This window comes from Corvus hawaiiensis, chromosome 6 (assembly GCF_020740725.1).
Source record: "Corvus hawaiiensis isolate bCorHaw1 chromosome 6, bCorHaw1.pri.cur, whole genome shotgun sequence".
NCBI lineage: Eukaryota > Metazoa > Chordata > Aves > Passeriformes > Corvidae > Corvus > Corvus hawaiiensis.
The window spans coordinates 41,803,089-41,815,155 of record NC_063218.1 but is presented as its reverse complement, the minus strand read 5'-3'; positions in this window follow the sequence as shown (position 1 = coordinate 41,815,155).

Here is a 12,067-nt window from a genome sequence, read left to right as displayed (position 1 = left end):
TTTTTGACCCATTCCACACTGAAGGGATTTAAAAAGTGCCAGCACGGTAAGAAGGGCTGGAGGGACAGTCATAGTGCCAGAGTGTTGACATTTGGGATCTCTTATCAGGTTAAGTCCTTAATTTCACTGAGAGATTTTCTTTTCTGCTTGTTATTAATTTTCTAGCTTTTGAAATTAACAATAAAATGTAATAATACCTAGTACTAACATAAACCCTTTTATCCCTAGACCTCAAAGCAGTTCATAATGGTGAGTCAGCACTATTATCCACACTTTAAGCCCATCTACAAATAAGTTTCTTCAGGGTCTATCTCTAAATCTGACTTTGTAATCCTTTGCTTAGTGCATTTGAATTTATTTATTTTTTAAGTGGGTAAATGTAAGTTGCTCAGACAAGCTTCTCTGTAACTTCTCTGGGACTGAGGTCGTTGAGTCTCAAACAAAACCAGACATCTTTAGTGTTTGGGAAGGCTAAAAAGCAGTTAGGAAGTAGCAGGAAGCATTCACCTACAACAAACCCAAGCTTTCTGACTTGTTCAGTGAAGTGGATGAAATGCTTGCTTCAAGAAATAGTTCAGGATTTTGGAATTTGGTTCTGCTCCAAATCTGATCATCCCTCCCCAGGTTAAGATCTCTACGACACAAAATTCTACAGAAAAATATATTTGGGATCTGTTGAAATACTTCTGATTGATTTTGGATTTCTAATTTTTTAACTGTTTTCTTGTTTCTTAAATACAGCTTGAATTAGAAAAAAAGTATTAGCAAAACTTTGTATCAAAAAAGAAAGGGTGATTTCTCTGTTCCAGAATATTAAAATATCTTGTGTTTTTTACTGGCATTGTTGGAATTCCTTCCCTTCCCTCAGGTTTCTTCTTCACATAACAACAGCAGTATCTGTTTTATCTTGATGGAAGGGCATATTCTCATAGAGTGCAATTCCATCAGCTTTCTCTGACCAGCGTCAGTTGCCAACTTTACTCCTCTGTGATTTATATTAGAAGAAAGGCTGAGGTTACTCCCCTATAATCCTCATTCTCTTCACATTGAATTGTTCCCCAGAAGAAGGTCAGACACGAGACTGCTGTAAATTAGCACAGCTCCATTGAAAATAGTGTCACACCAGCTGAGGGTTTGGCTCAAAAGCTGCAGTTAGAGGAGTGTATTTTTGCCTCCATAAAGGCTGAGACTGGCCCAGCCAATCTGATGAAGCAAGCCTTAAGAGAGGGGTCAGAATCAGTTGTTTTTCTTCTTGGTAATCTTTTAAAATCACCATGTTCTGATCTTCACAGCTCTTTTGGAGCCCATGGTCAATCGAGGATGAGCCAATGGTGGTGGAGGTGTTGGGCAAGTGGTCACACCATCCTGCCTGTAGGGCCTGGCACACGTGCCAGGTCTCGGAACAAGATTGCCCACACATGATCAGCTCCATCTCAGCTCCCACACAGCCTTGTGTGCCCTGACAACCCTCTGTGCTCTCAAGGAGGAGACACTTGGGAGCCCACATGGAATAGCCTCTGCCTTCTCTCTGTGCTCTCCTGCTTATCGGTAGCAAATGGTGTGTTTAAGCCCTGAAGTCCATTGGTAAGTGTCTACTGCTTCCACATATCTGACTGTGTCCTCACCCACATGTGTTTTGCCTGCGGAGTTTCCAGGCTCTCAGCTGACACTTGGCCACACAAATTTAGTGTTGTCACACTGGAAGGGGAAAAAGATGATTTTCTGAAAGGATAGGAGGAAAGTGGCAAACCTCTTGGATCACATACATTGCCTGGAGAATTTCTTCAACAGTACATTCACAGCATACTGTTCCCCAGTTCTTCCTCTTTGCCTCTTCCCTCCATTCCAAAATTTTCATACCTTCAGATAACTGTTTATCTGCATGAATTTTAACAAAGAGGCGGAAATGTTAAATATTTTTCCCCAGGTCACAAGCCGGCTGTGAATGTCAGGCCAAAAAAGTCCTCTCCTGAAGCAGGGGCTGGACAAACTTCCTGGAATGCATTCACATTAGATAATATATTTTGAGTAATTCTGCTATCTCTCAAAATATCCAGCCTCTTTTGAACCTTGTCATATATGGAGAGTGAACAGGGGCACACGTTGATGGCAGAGATGCCCCTTTTTGTACAAAGCATTGCATGGGAGCATCCCCCATGAAGCATGTGTCTCCAAACACCAATGTCTGGGAAAACCCTAGAGCCTGGTGGGATGCTCGGGTGAGCAGCTGCTCACTGCTCTGGTGTCCCACCTTGGCAAAAGAAGGCCAGAAGATTATACTGGGGAGAAACAGAAATCCTGTGCACACACAGCAGAGAAATGGTTATAATGAGACAGCCCTGGGATGACTGCACAAGTTTTTGGCTTCCCTCAGGGCCATCAAATGGTGAGTGCGAGGCTCTGGAGTCTTGTACGGCTGAGCTGAGATGAGAGGAATTTTTCAACACCCAAAGCTGGATCAAACCCTTCTTCCTGCCTCTAGTTCATAAAGCTTTTTAACTTTTGAAGGGGAGAAAAAGTGATCCCAGATGTACAGCCCTAATTACATACTTAGATGAAATTGGATTAAGGTGGCTGCTGCCTGTCCTTTTCCTCTGAAGATGTCTGGGACTGGTGAGGGACTCTGGGTTGCTGATGTTGGGGCACAGACAAGGGGGATCTGATCCAGCACTGCACTCAATGAAAACTCCACCAAATGATCTCCTCTGACTCAGGATGTGGCTTCTAAACATGAGGGACATTATCTTGACCATAGAGTAAATTTTCAGTATTTTTCTAAAGTTTGCCCTTCTCCCCATGAAGACACATGTAGGTATGGAGGGAGGATCTGCAAGAATTGTCCTAAAAAAAAGAAAAGGAGAAGTAACAGTAATCAGGGCACAATATGCACCAGTACTTTTAATGTGCTTAACATATGTCTAGTTATTTTCATTTCCACTGAATCAGACCAACGTTATATATCTCTGTTGTGCCTGCCTTGCACCCATGTGCAACACATTCCAGTCAGCATACGTGGAAGGCACGGGAACTGTCTTTCCTTGCTGTAAGCTGAATGGCAAGTCACTGTTGAGCTGCTCAGTGGAAGCCCACGGCTCCCTGGAGGACTGTGAGGTTGCCAACAGCAGGATGACGTCAAGCCAGCCACGTGGATCTGATATGGGTCTGACGAACAGGCAATACTGGGGTCTCCCTGCCCACTCACAGCCAGACGGTATCAGCAGGGCACAAATCAGTCTGCTCTATGCTCCCTGTCTGAGCAGGATTTTCTCAAAATGAATATTAATGGTGCTTTCATATTTCAGATAAACCCCTCGAGTCTCATAATGTTGTTTGAATCCAAATGAGGCTGATGGCTGCGGCACAGTGCCCTACCACAAAAACCAACTCTTGCAAATCTGACCCAGCGTATAGAGGTTTAAAGCTAAACCAGTGAAGAGGCTTGAATGATCCTGTGGTCAATACCAGACCAGTGTGTTGATGGGCCCCCTATGGAAATGTGGCCTGAGGTCCACAGCTTCAGGTAAGTGACCTCAAGGTCAGTTGTCAGTTGTCAGCTCCTTGAATATAGAAATAACTTCTCCTCTCACCTCCTAGTTACTTGTTTGAATAGATATTTATATATTCTATACCAAAGAAAGGTGAGACTTTAGCTCAGAGAAGCTGTTGGTAGAATTGGATGTGTTGTGATCACTTCTTAATATTGCTTCAGTGTCTGGTTTTATGCCGTTTTAAGCACACAACTGTAAAAAATACTTCACTGAAGAAGATTGTTAAAGCAGAGATAAAGACAGAGGGGTGAATAGCTTTATTGAAACACAATCTAAAGTTCACAGAATTAGGGTTTGAAGTGGGTTTTTTTGAGTGGGTGGAGATCTAGTTTTGCAACCTGCACAAGGTCATGGAACTTGTAACCTGGAAACAGCTCCAAGTGAGATAAACTCAAGTCTTTGAAGGTTGCAGTGCTGTCAAACTTATCCCTGTGGCAGCTGTGACTTCAAATAACCTTTTGTGGCAGGAACAATAATTCCCTTCTGGACAAGTATTCTGTTGTATTGAAACTATTTGGCTAGCATAATAGGGGACAAAAGATAGTCCTGAGAGCCTGAAGACACATAGCTGGTGGCAATAGAATAGTGATAGAAATTCAAGAGGTTCTGAGCTTCCAAAATTAAACAAACTAGCGCTGGAAGGGACCTTAGGAAATCACTTAGGACAGTGTTTCTTAGCTCAGGATCAAGCGAACCACTGCTGATCTGAAAGGCATTACAAGGCATTTCACAAAACCGTTGGGGGAAATAAACCTTCCTTCTTCCTGATATTCTCTGGCATCTGAGAAAGCAAGCAAATGCAATGGGCAGTATAACAAATCACTAAGCAAACTCTTAAAGGTCAGTCTAATTTGTATTTGGTTGGAAATGGAAACCACTGTGGCTCACGAACTTTTTTCGGGACGTTTCATTGAGCTAAAAGCCACCAATCTAGCCCAGTCTCTTGCCAGGCTTTAACACCAGCCCACCCAGTCATTTCCTTTTGACCTTCCCAAGTAACTGTTGTAGCTCCCCTCTGTAAACCCTCTCTGGATTCAGCTGCCTGTGAACCAAGGAGCAGAGCCCTGCTCTGATATGACACAGAATCAAAACCTTGATTCAGGCTGCTGAGGAAGAGCTGTGAGAAAGTCTGTAGAGAGACAGGAAAAGTAAAATTACTGACAGACAAGGTCCCACTGTTGAGATGGGTTCATATGTAGCTCAAGGATTCAATAGGGAAAGCACTGCCATGAAACATTGAAAACCATAAAGCACAAAAACACAAACCCCAAACCAACAAACCAGCAAAGAATACTAAACCTTGTGGAGGCTTGTGAGGAATTGCAGTGTCCCTGTGTGGGGAAGTCAGTGTTGTTGCTGCCAGTGAAGCCAGGGGAAGGTGACAATGGAGCATTGAGAGGAGTTAGTTCCCAAGAACTTCAGAGGCCAACCCAGCTGCTCCTGACTGGCGCCTGCCTGATCAGACAGGACTGAAGCTGCCCTATCATGGTGATGGGCACACTGATGCTTACCCTAATGGATTATCAAACCCCAGATATCTATTTTGTGAGCCAATGAATGATTGTGTCACACTCTTAAGATGCGCATATTCTGCTGTGCCCAGAAAGTTGACCTCAAGGAAGGGCCGTCATGAGGTGTCTATATGATAGTGGGAGAAGAGAAAGTGACAGGTCTGATGGGCAGAGCTCCCAGTGGGCATCAAAGTTCAGCATCAGCTCCAGCATCCAGAGAGTGAGCTTTGGGAAGTGGGAAGTGTGGTGCCAGCTCTCTGCTCTCCATATGGCTCCCAGCCTCCGTGAGCTGAGCACAGGATAACTGTGAACACCCAGTGGATTTGTCAGAACTTCCCCACCTCAGAGGGGTGCATTGTGAAAATTAATCAGTTTGTGTTTGACTTTTTGACTTGGCACTCCCTCAATAACTTCTTCACACACAAACCCACAATAAGCTAATTAGGCCTGTTTCTTTGACAGGCTGTTAAAGAAGAAAGAGAAGAAGGATGTGTCTAAACTTCTTGAAAGACAATATTGGATATATATGCCAACAAAAGGCATCAGTAGCTCTTTAAATTCCTTCATTCTGAAGCTGTGATGAACAGAAATAGCAAATGAATGGCTTCCAGAACTGATGGGATATAGTCCTTGTTGCTGTTTGGCTTGTGTTTCTCTTTAAGGGATAAGGAGAGCTAGAAGAGGAGGGAGAGCTATGAAAGAATTAGTTTCAAAGAAAGGAAGGATGTTAAACATATTTTGAAATAGCTTATTCAATTTGAAAGATACGGTAATACAGGCTATGCTCACAGCTCCGTTTATGTATATAAATATACATACATGTATATTGTGCAGAACACAAAATATTTCCATCTGGAGCACTGAGTATTGTCTTGCACAAAAGGCTTCTACTCGAGTCATTAATAGTATATTTTATTAAAGGAAAATTGGCTTCAAAAGTGGTTGGGAATTGTGGGAATAAAATTGGGATGAAAGTAATTATCCCCCTACCCTGTCTCTTCCCTTGTGTTCATTTTTCTGTTCCAGACGCAGACGACAACAGCAGCTCCTCTGTCTTCTGTTCCTTCCATGTTTGATCTCCTGCCTGCGCTTTCTTCTGCTGGGTCCTGGAGCCCGTAGGAATGAGGGTATTGTGTCCATATTGCATGTGATGACATGTGTTTGAACCAGCACCAGGGCAGCCTGGCAGGAAGAGCTTGAAATCCAGCAGGACTGAAGAGCAGGCCAGGTCCCTGCTGAGGAACAGCTCAGCTACTTCTTTAAAACCCTTTGGGGATAAAAGACGAAGGAAGAAAAACTTGAACCTGCTGTGGCACCTGCTTTTTTCTTCTTCCTAGAGGCTTAAGGAGGTCAGGGGCGAAACAGAGTTGAGCAGGTCAGCCTGGTCAGGGCCCTCAGCACACTAGTAAAAGCTAGGCTACAGAGGCATTTCCTGATATGGGGAAGCAACCTGGGAATTGCCACATCAAGATGGATGTGCCGGGTACAAAAGAATGGTGGATCACCCCAAATGTCTTTGCAAAGAAATGGGAAAAAACAGGTGGGAATGAGGGTCCTCCTGGGCAAGGCCTTTTTTGTTGAGCTTTTGTAGTTCATCTTGGTCACTCTGGCTCAGGAGATGGCTGGTGCAAAGGGACTGAAAAGACATTTCCTTTAGAATTCAGGAAGAAAGTGAGTGCAGTTCTTGGGTGGTAGAATGCCTCTGTGGTTGAATAATTAACTTGGAAAAGCTACAGAATGTTTTAACACAGAGTAGCTAGCCCCCTTTTGCTTTTAATCAATACAATGACTTATGGATTTAAGTATCTTTCCAAAATGTCTACCCCATGGATTACTGGTCCCTGCTGAGAGGGCTGGTCATGAATTCTTGATGATGGTGGCTTTCATTTTACCCAGAAAAACATTGTGTGTCATAATTGAGGCAATAATTAATACTCACTGGCAATGCTGGATACTGGTTTATACAAAAAAACTGTAAAGCAATGGAGCATAGTGTCATGTGGAAAAGACTATTTGGCTCAGGAAAAAGCTGACAGGAGAAAAAGGGAGAGACAGAAAAAGGAAGAGTTCAACAGAGACCATGACTCTTACACAAGGCTTAAACTGAGAAGGAAGTGGGAAAACTTACTTTTCCTCTTGTTAAAATAATCCAGTCAGTTAGTATTAGGTCAGGACAAAAGGTCAGGGATCTTCCCATTGTTAAACATTGCAATTGGAGCACAGAATCATAGCTGGGGGGAATATACAACAAGTATTCCAAGAAAAAAACAATCCACTCACAAAATTAAGTAACAAACAAACAAACAGAGTGAGTGCTAGTATAAGTGTCAGTATGTATGCCACTCTCTGCACTAAGGGTTATTTTTATTCACAACACTGAAGTACTCAAAAGATCATAACTGAGATCAAGATCCAATTTCTCCTGCTGCTGTACAGAGGCACAGTCAGAAGTATCCTTTGCTTGAAACAAATGCTCCAGCCACTGTGTGTGAAGAAACCCTCAATTATTTCCCTTTTACAGGTGGATAAAATGAGGCAGAAAGGCACCATAGCCCTTATGAAGAAATCAATAAACATTTAGGAATCAAATACCTTGATACCTCATGGATCTGTCCTTGTGTGATTGGCCTAGGTTTAAACAGGAAGCCTATGGCAAAGCTGAGAATTGAATCCAGACCCCCAGGATACTCAGCCAGAGCCTTTTCTAAAACCCAGATTTATATGTATATGCATAAGCCACTGTAAACTGTAAATGAACTCTCATTGTGTCAATTAATTTCTGCTTAATTAAGTCTTCCCCAAACATATGCGAGATGTTAGCTCCTTTCCTGTAAAGCAGACAGATAGCTATATGCACAGAGGGATGGGCTGGTGATTGACTTTAGCAGCATAATCACTTGTAGGCACCCAGAGTGCTTAGAATATTTCTCTGCCTGTTTTTAAGCATTCTTACCCCCCTGAACAACACTCTTTTAGCTTCAAACCTTGGAAAAAATTACCAACAGTCAGACAAGAACTAGAAAATACAATGCTGTGAATTAGGTGATAGACTACTATGTAAGATTGTCACAGGGTGAAAAATTTAGAGGTTTTGGGCTTCTCTTTGTAGTACATAGATAAGAGCAAAAAATATCAAAATGGAGGATTGTTGTTCTCTAAACCTTCTTCTTCTACTACTACTCCATATTCTGCAGTAAAAGTAGTTTGGATTGATTGGATAGAAAATTCCACAGTTCCTAGTTGCGTTACTGAGTAATTGGTAGCAAAGTGAAAATAATGTACGTTTTTAGTAACTATTGGTTAAAATATCTTTAAAAGGCTGTGTAAATCTTGATAATTAGCTCTCACTCCTACTTTTCTGTCTTCTGTGCTGTACCTGGGTCACGCTAATGGCTCTGTTCCTCTGATAAGACTTAATAAACAACTATCTGGAAGCATTGAAACGAAAGGAAAAGTCTCAGTTTATCTTTGAAACTCCTTGCAAGGACTTTCAGCAAATTCTCTCCCAACAGGAGTGACTTGATTTACGGCACGGTAAAGTGTCAATCACTGATATAAAATACAGCAGCCCAGTTCACAAGGGCACTCTGTGCAGCTAGAAATATGTCCTCTTTTGACACTCTATGCATGGGACTGCTTGATAATCCAATGCAGCCTGGGTAGTTATATGAGATCTGGACTGTTGAGCAATATGAGCTGTTTCTCTACAACATAAAGTAAAAGCTGATAAAATGTGGCAGGCAGTCACTTGCATCCGTGTGCCACTTGCAGCCAACTGGTGCCTTGTCTGCAAAGGAATTTTGCAACTGTCACCACGTCTGGCAGAATCAGCTGGTTGCTCCATGGCCAGACCTATCAGCCAAACAGGACGTTGGGAATTCAGACAGGGTCTGGAATACCCCATGGTTGTAATCCTACTCCAGACCATCCCTTGAACTGGGAAACCTTTCCAGGTGTTTAGTCCAGGATTTCCTTGTTGTGAAAGTGAATGAGGGTTTGTTTTACTTTGTTTTAGGGTGCTGGGAGAGACTAACAACTTGAATTTGCTGTCTAGCCTCCCCCTGATGCCCTATTCCTTTAGATGAATGAAGTTTCTCCCTGAATGAAACTTGGATACCACCTGTTACAAATGATGAGAGTTATGGAGATGCAGGTTGGGTTAAAGATCTACTTAAATTATTTATGGATTAGAACCAATTAAAAAATGGATTACAACTGTAGTCTCTGCTCTGAACATTTACACTTTAGGATTAAGCTGAAGACCTAAATCTCAGATTTTATGAACTGAATCAAATTCCTCTATCCACTCTCATCTGAACTCATGAAGAGGGAGCAAATCAGCCCACAGGAAAGATGAAGCCCTATGCCATAACGTCAAGACTGCTCCTGGTACCTGAAGAAGAAAGTCCATGTTCACTTTGGGAACCAGTCACTTAGCAGCAGGGAAGGGCTGTTTTCACTGTGATTTACACTCAACAAACGTATCTGAAGTTAACACCATCAGAAAAGGACTTGAATCATGAGCAAAAACACATCAGCATCTCATGATCTATGCAGCTTTGCACACAAACTTTGCTACAGGAAAAAAAAGAATAAAGCCTGCATGTCTCTGTACTCAGCTTGTGTGTGGTTATACAGTAAAAAGAACACAAAAACCTCCAGAGCAGAATTCTCCTAACAAAAGTGTATGAATGGATCTCATGCTGGGACATACAGTTAGAGTATTTGTAGGTGCCAAACTGGTATTGTTTACAAATGTGAAGGCCAGGTTCCTTCACAAGTGCTGGTAACCATGCTCATCAGCTGGTGAAGGCAAAGCTACAGGTTGTCCATTTGAGGTTTTCCCTTGTGTTAATCACTAAAGAAAGGAAAAAAATTTCAAACATCACATACACTTCATAGTGGATTAAAATAGACGTTAGAAACTAATACCTTCATCAACAAATAACTATAAATGCTAGAAATTGAGAGAAGCTTTTCCAAAATCTCCATCTGGCTGATTTTGTCCTCTCTTCCTTTCTGACCTTTCCCATACTATGTTCAATGAACCTTCCCATTTCTTGGTTTGGAAACATCTTCCCACAAGTGTTGCTTTTTTTTAAACTCCAAAATAAAAATGAAGCACTCACTAAAACTTCAGCGTAACTCCTCTTCTCAAGTGATTTCAAAGAAAATATTCTGCGCAGATCTCCTTAAATGAACTGTCAACAAAGTATGCTCTGGGCAGCCAGAATTCAGAAAAGTCACCCAGTGTGCTGACTGGGGATTAGAAAAACAAACCAGGGAGCTACTCCCCCAAAAGAAGAGGAGACGAACCTTGTCCCACTGGAGCAACTCGGAACAGTGAAGGTCTCCCCTCATGCCTGGCTGAGGAATCCAACCCCTCACCTCGCTAGCTTCGCCCTTGGAAAGGTTATCTTGCAATCAGAAATGTTGCATTGCGTGACTTGGATCCATTGTTTATAGAATCGTCTAACCGACTTCATATGTATCTGGTCCAGGGAAACTGATGTTATTAAAACACAACACTGAGACATTGAGCTCTGATAGGAGTTCAACATGAACAAATAAAGCAAGAGTTTTCCCCAAAGTAAAGCAAAGCAAGGATCCCGGCCTTCGTGTGAACTGCAGGGATGAAAGGAGGATGTGATACCATCATCTGAACATTGACCTTTTCACTGTTGTTTCTTTTTCCAGCTCTGAGCCCCAGTCCTGGGTCTCTTCCACTCTCTTTTATCCCCTCAATCCAACTCCTAGCAAACCCCTGGAGCAGGTAAGCTATGAGCTGAGAAGGTTTTTCTCATGTTTTGACTCTTTATTGCTTTTGCAGCCTGGTCAGAGCAGTGTCTGGATTTTTAGTTCTGACCTTTAACCCTCAATATCAACTCTGCTTGCAGAAAGTTCTACAGCTATGGATGAAATGGGCATATGGACTGAAAGGTAAGAACACAGACTGCTTGGCTGTATTTGTGGACGATATCTCAGCAGGAGTATCTGACTATGTTTTTTTCCATACATTTTGCTCAATATTAATATCAGGATTTCTAGATCTCTGGTATGCCTGATCACTGATTACAGTCCTGTCATTGGTTACAGAGGCCCATAATATTGGGCATAGCAAATGCCAGAGAAAACTCACTGTAAATCCTTAAAATGTTGCATGTTCTTATTCTAGAGAAATACTGCCCCTGGAGCTGTACTAGAAAGTGAAGAAAGTTTGATATTCCACAGAGATGTGCCCAGCTGATGAGTGAGAACTTTTTGATGACTGAAGAACTTGGTTTGGTAAGATTAATTAACTCACATATATCTAGGAGCTTTCATCCAGAGATCACAGATCTCTTAAAAACAGGGGGCAAGGGAAATGTTTTGGCTATTTCAGACATCAGTGGAAAGAAGCCAGCTTTGGGATGTAATATTTTTTCTAACAATGCACAATGGGATAAATAGCCTATGCTTTGCCTGCACTGCAGAAGACATTTCACAGATAATACCCTTGTTCTGATGAAAAGAAAGCCCACATTATCTGTAGCAAGCACAGGTTTTGCCTCCAAGTCAATATATTGTCACTAGATTGTAGAGGAAGTTAGCAAGAAACTGAGGCCACCAGAGGGAATGACAGCACTGTTTTCTTTGTGGCAGTTGAACGCTGGTGCTCAGGACTGCTCTCTATCCCCATACCACTCTAAGCCAAACCAAGCATAAACTCAGACTGAAGATAAAATGGAAACTTTCCATGTTAGTGTCCCCTGGGCTGAAGAATGAAGGGAAGAAGAGCCATCCTTCTGTATTGTCAAGTCCATACTACAATACAGGTGAGGTACGGGACATGGGGAGAGCAAGGATAACCCCCACTGTTAAGTGTATTTTGTGCCCAAGAGAGAAGCACACTAGGATAGGTGAAAACACTTAATTTTCTCTTAGAAACAGAAGCTACTCTGAAAGCTCAGCTTGCTTCTGTGCTCAAAACCAGATGGATTGTAACGGTAATAAAAGAATTAAATCTTT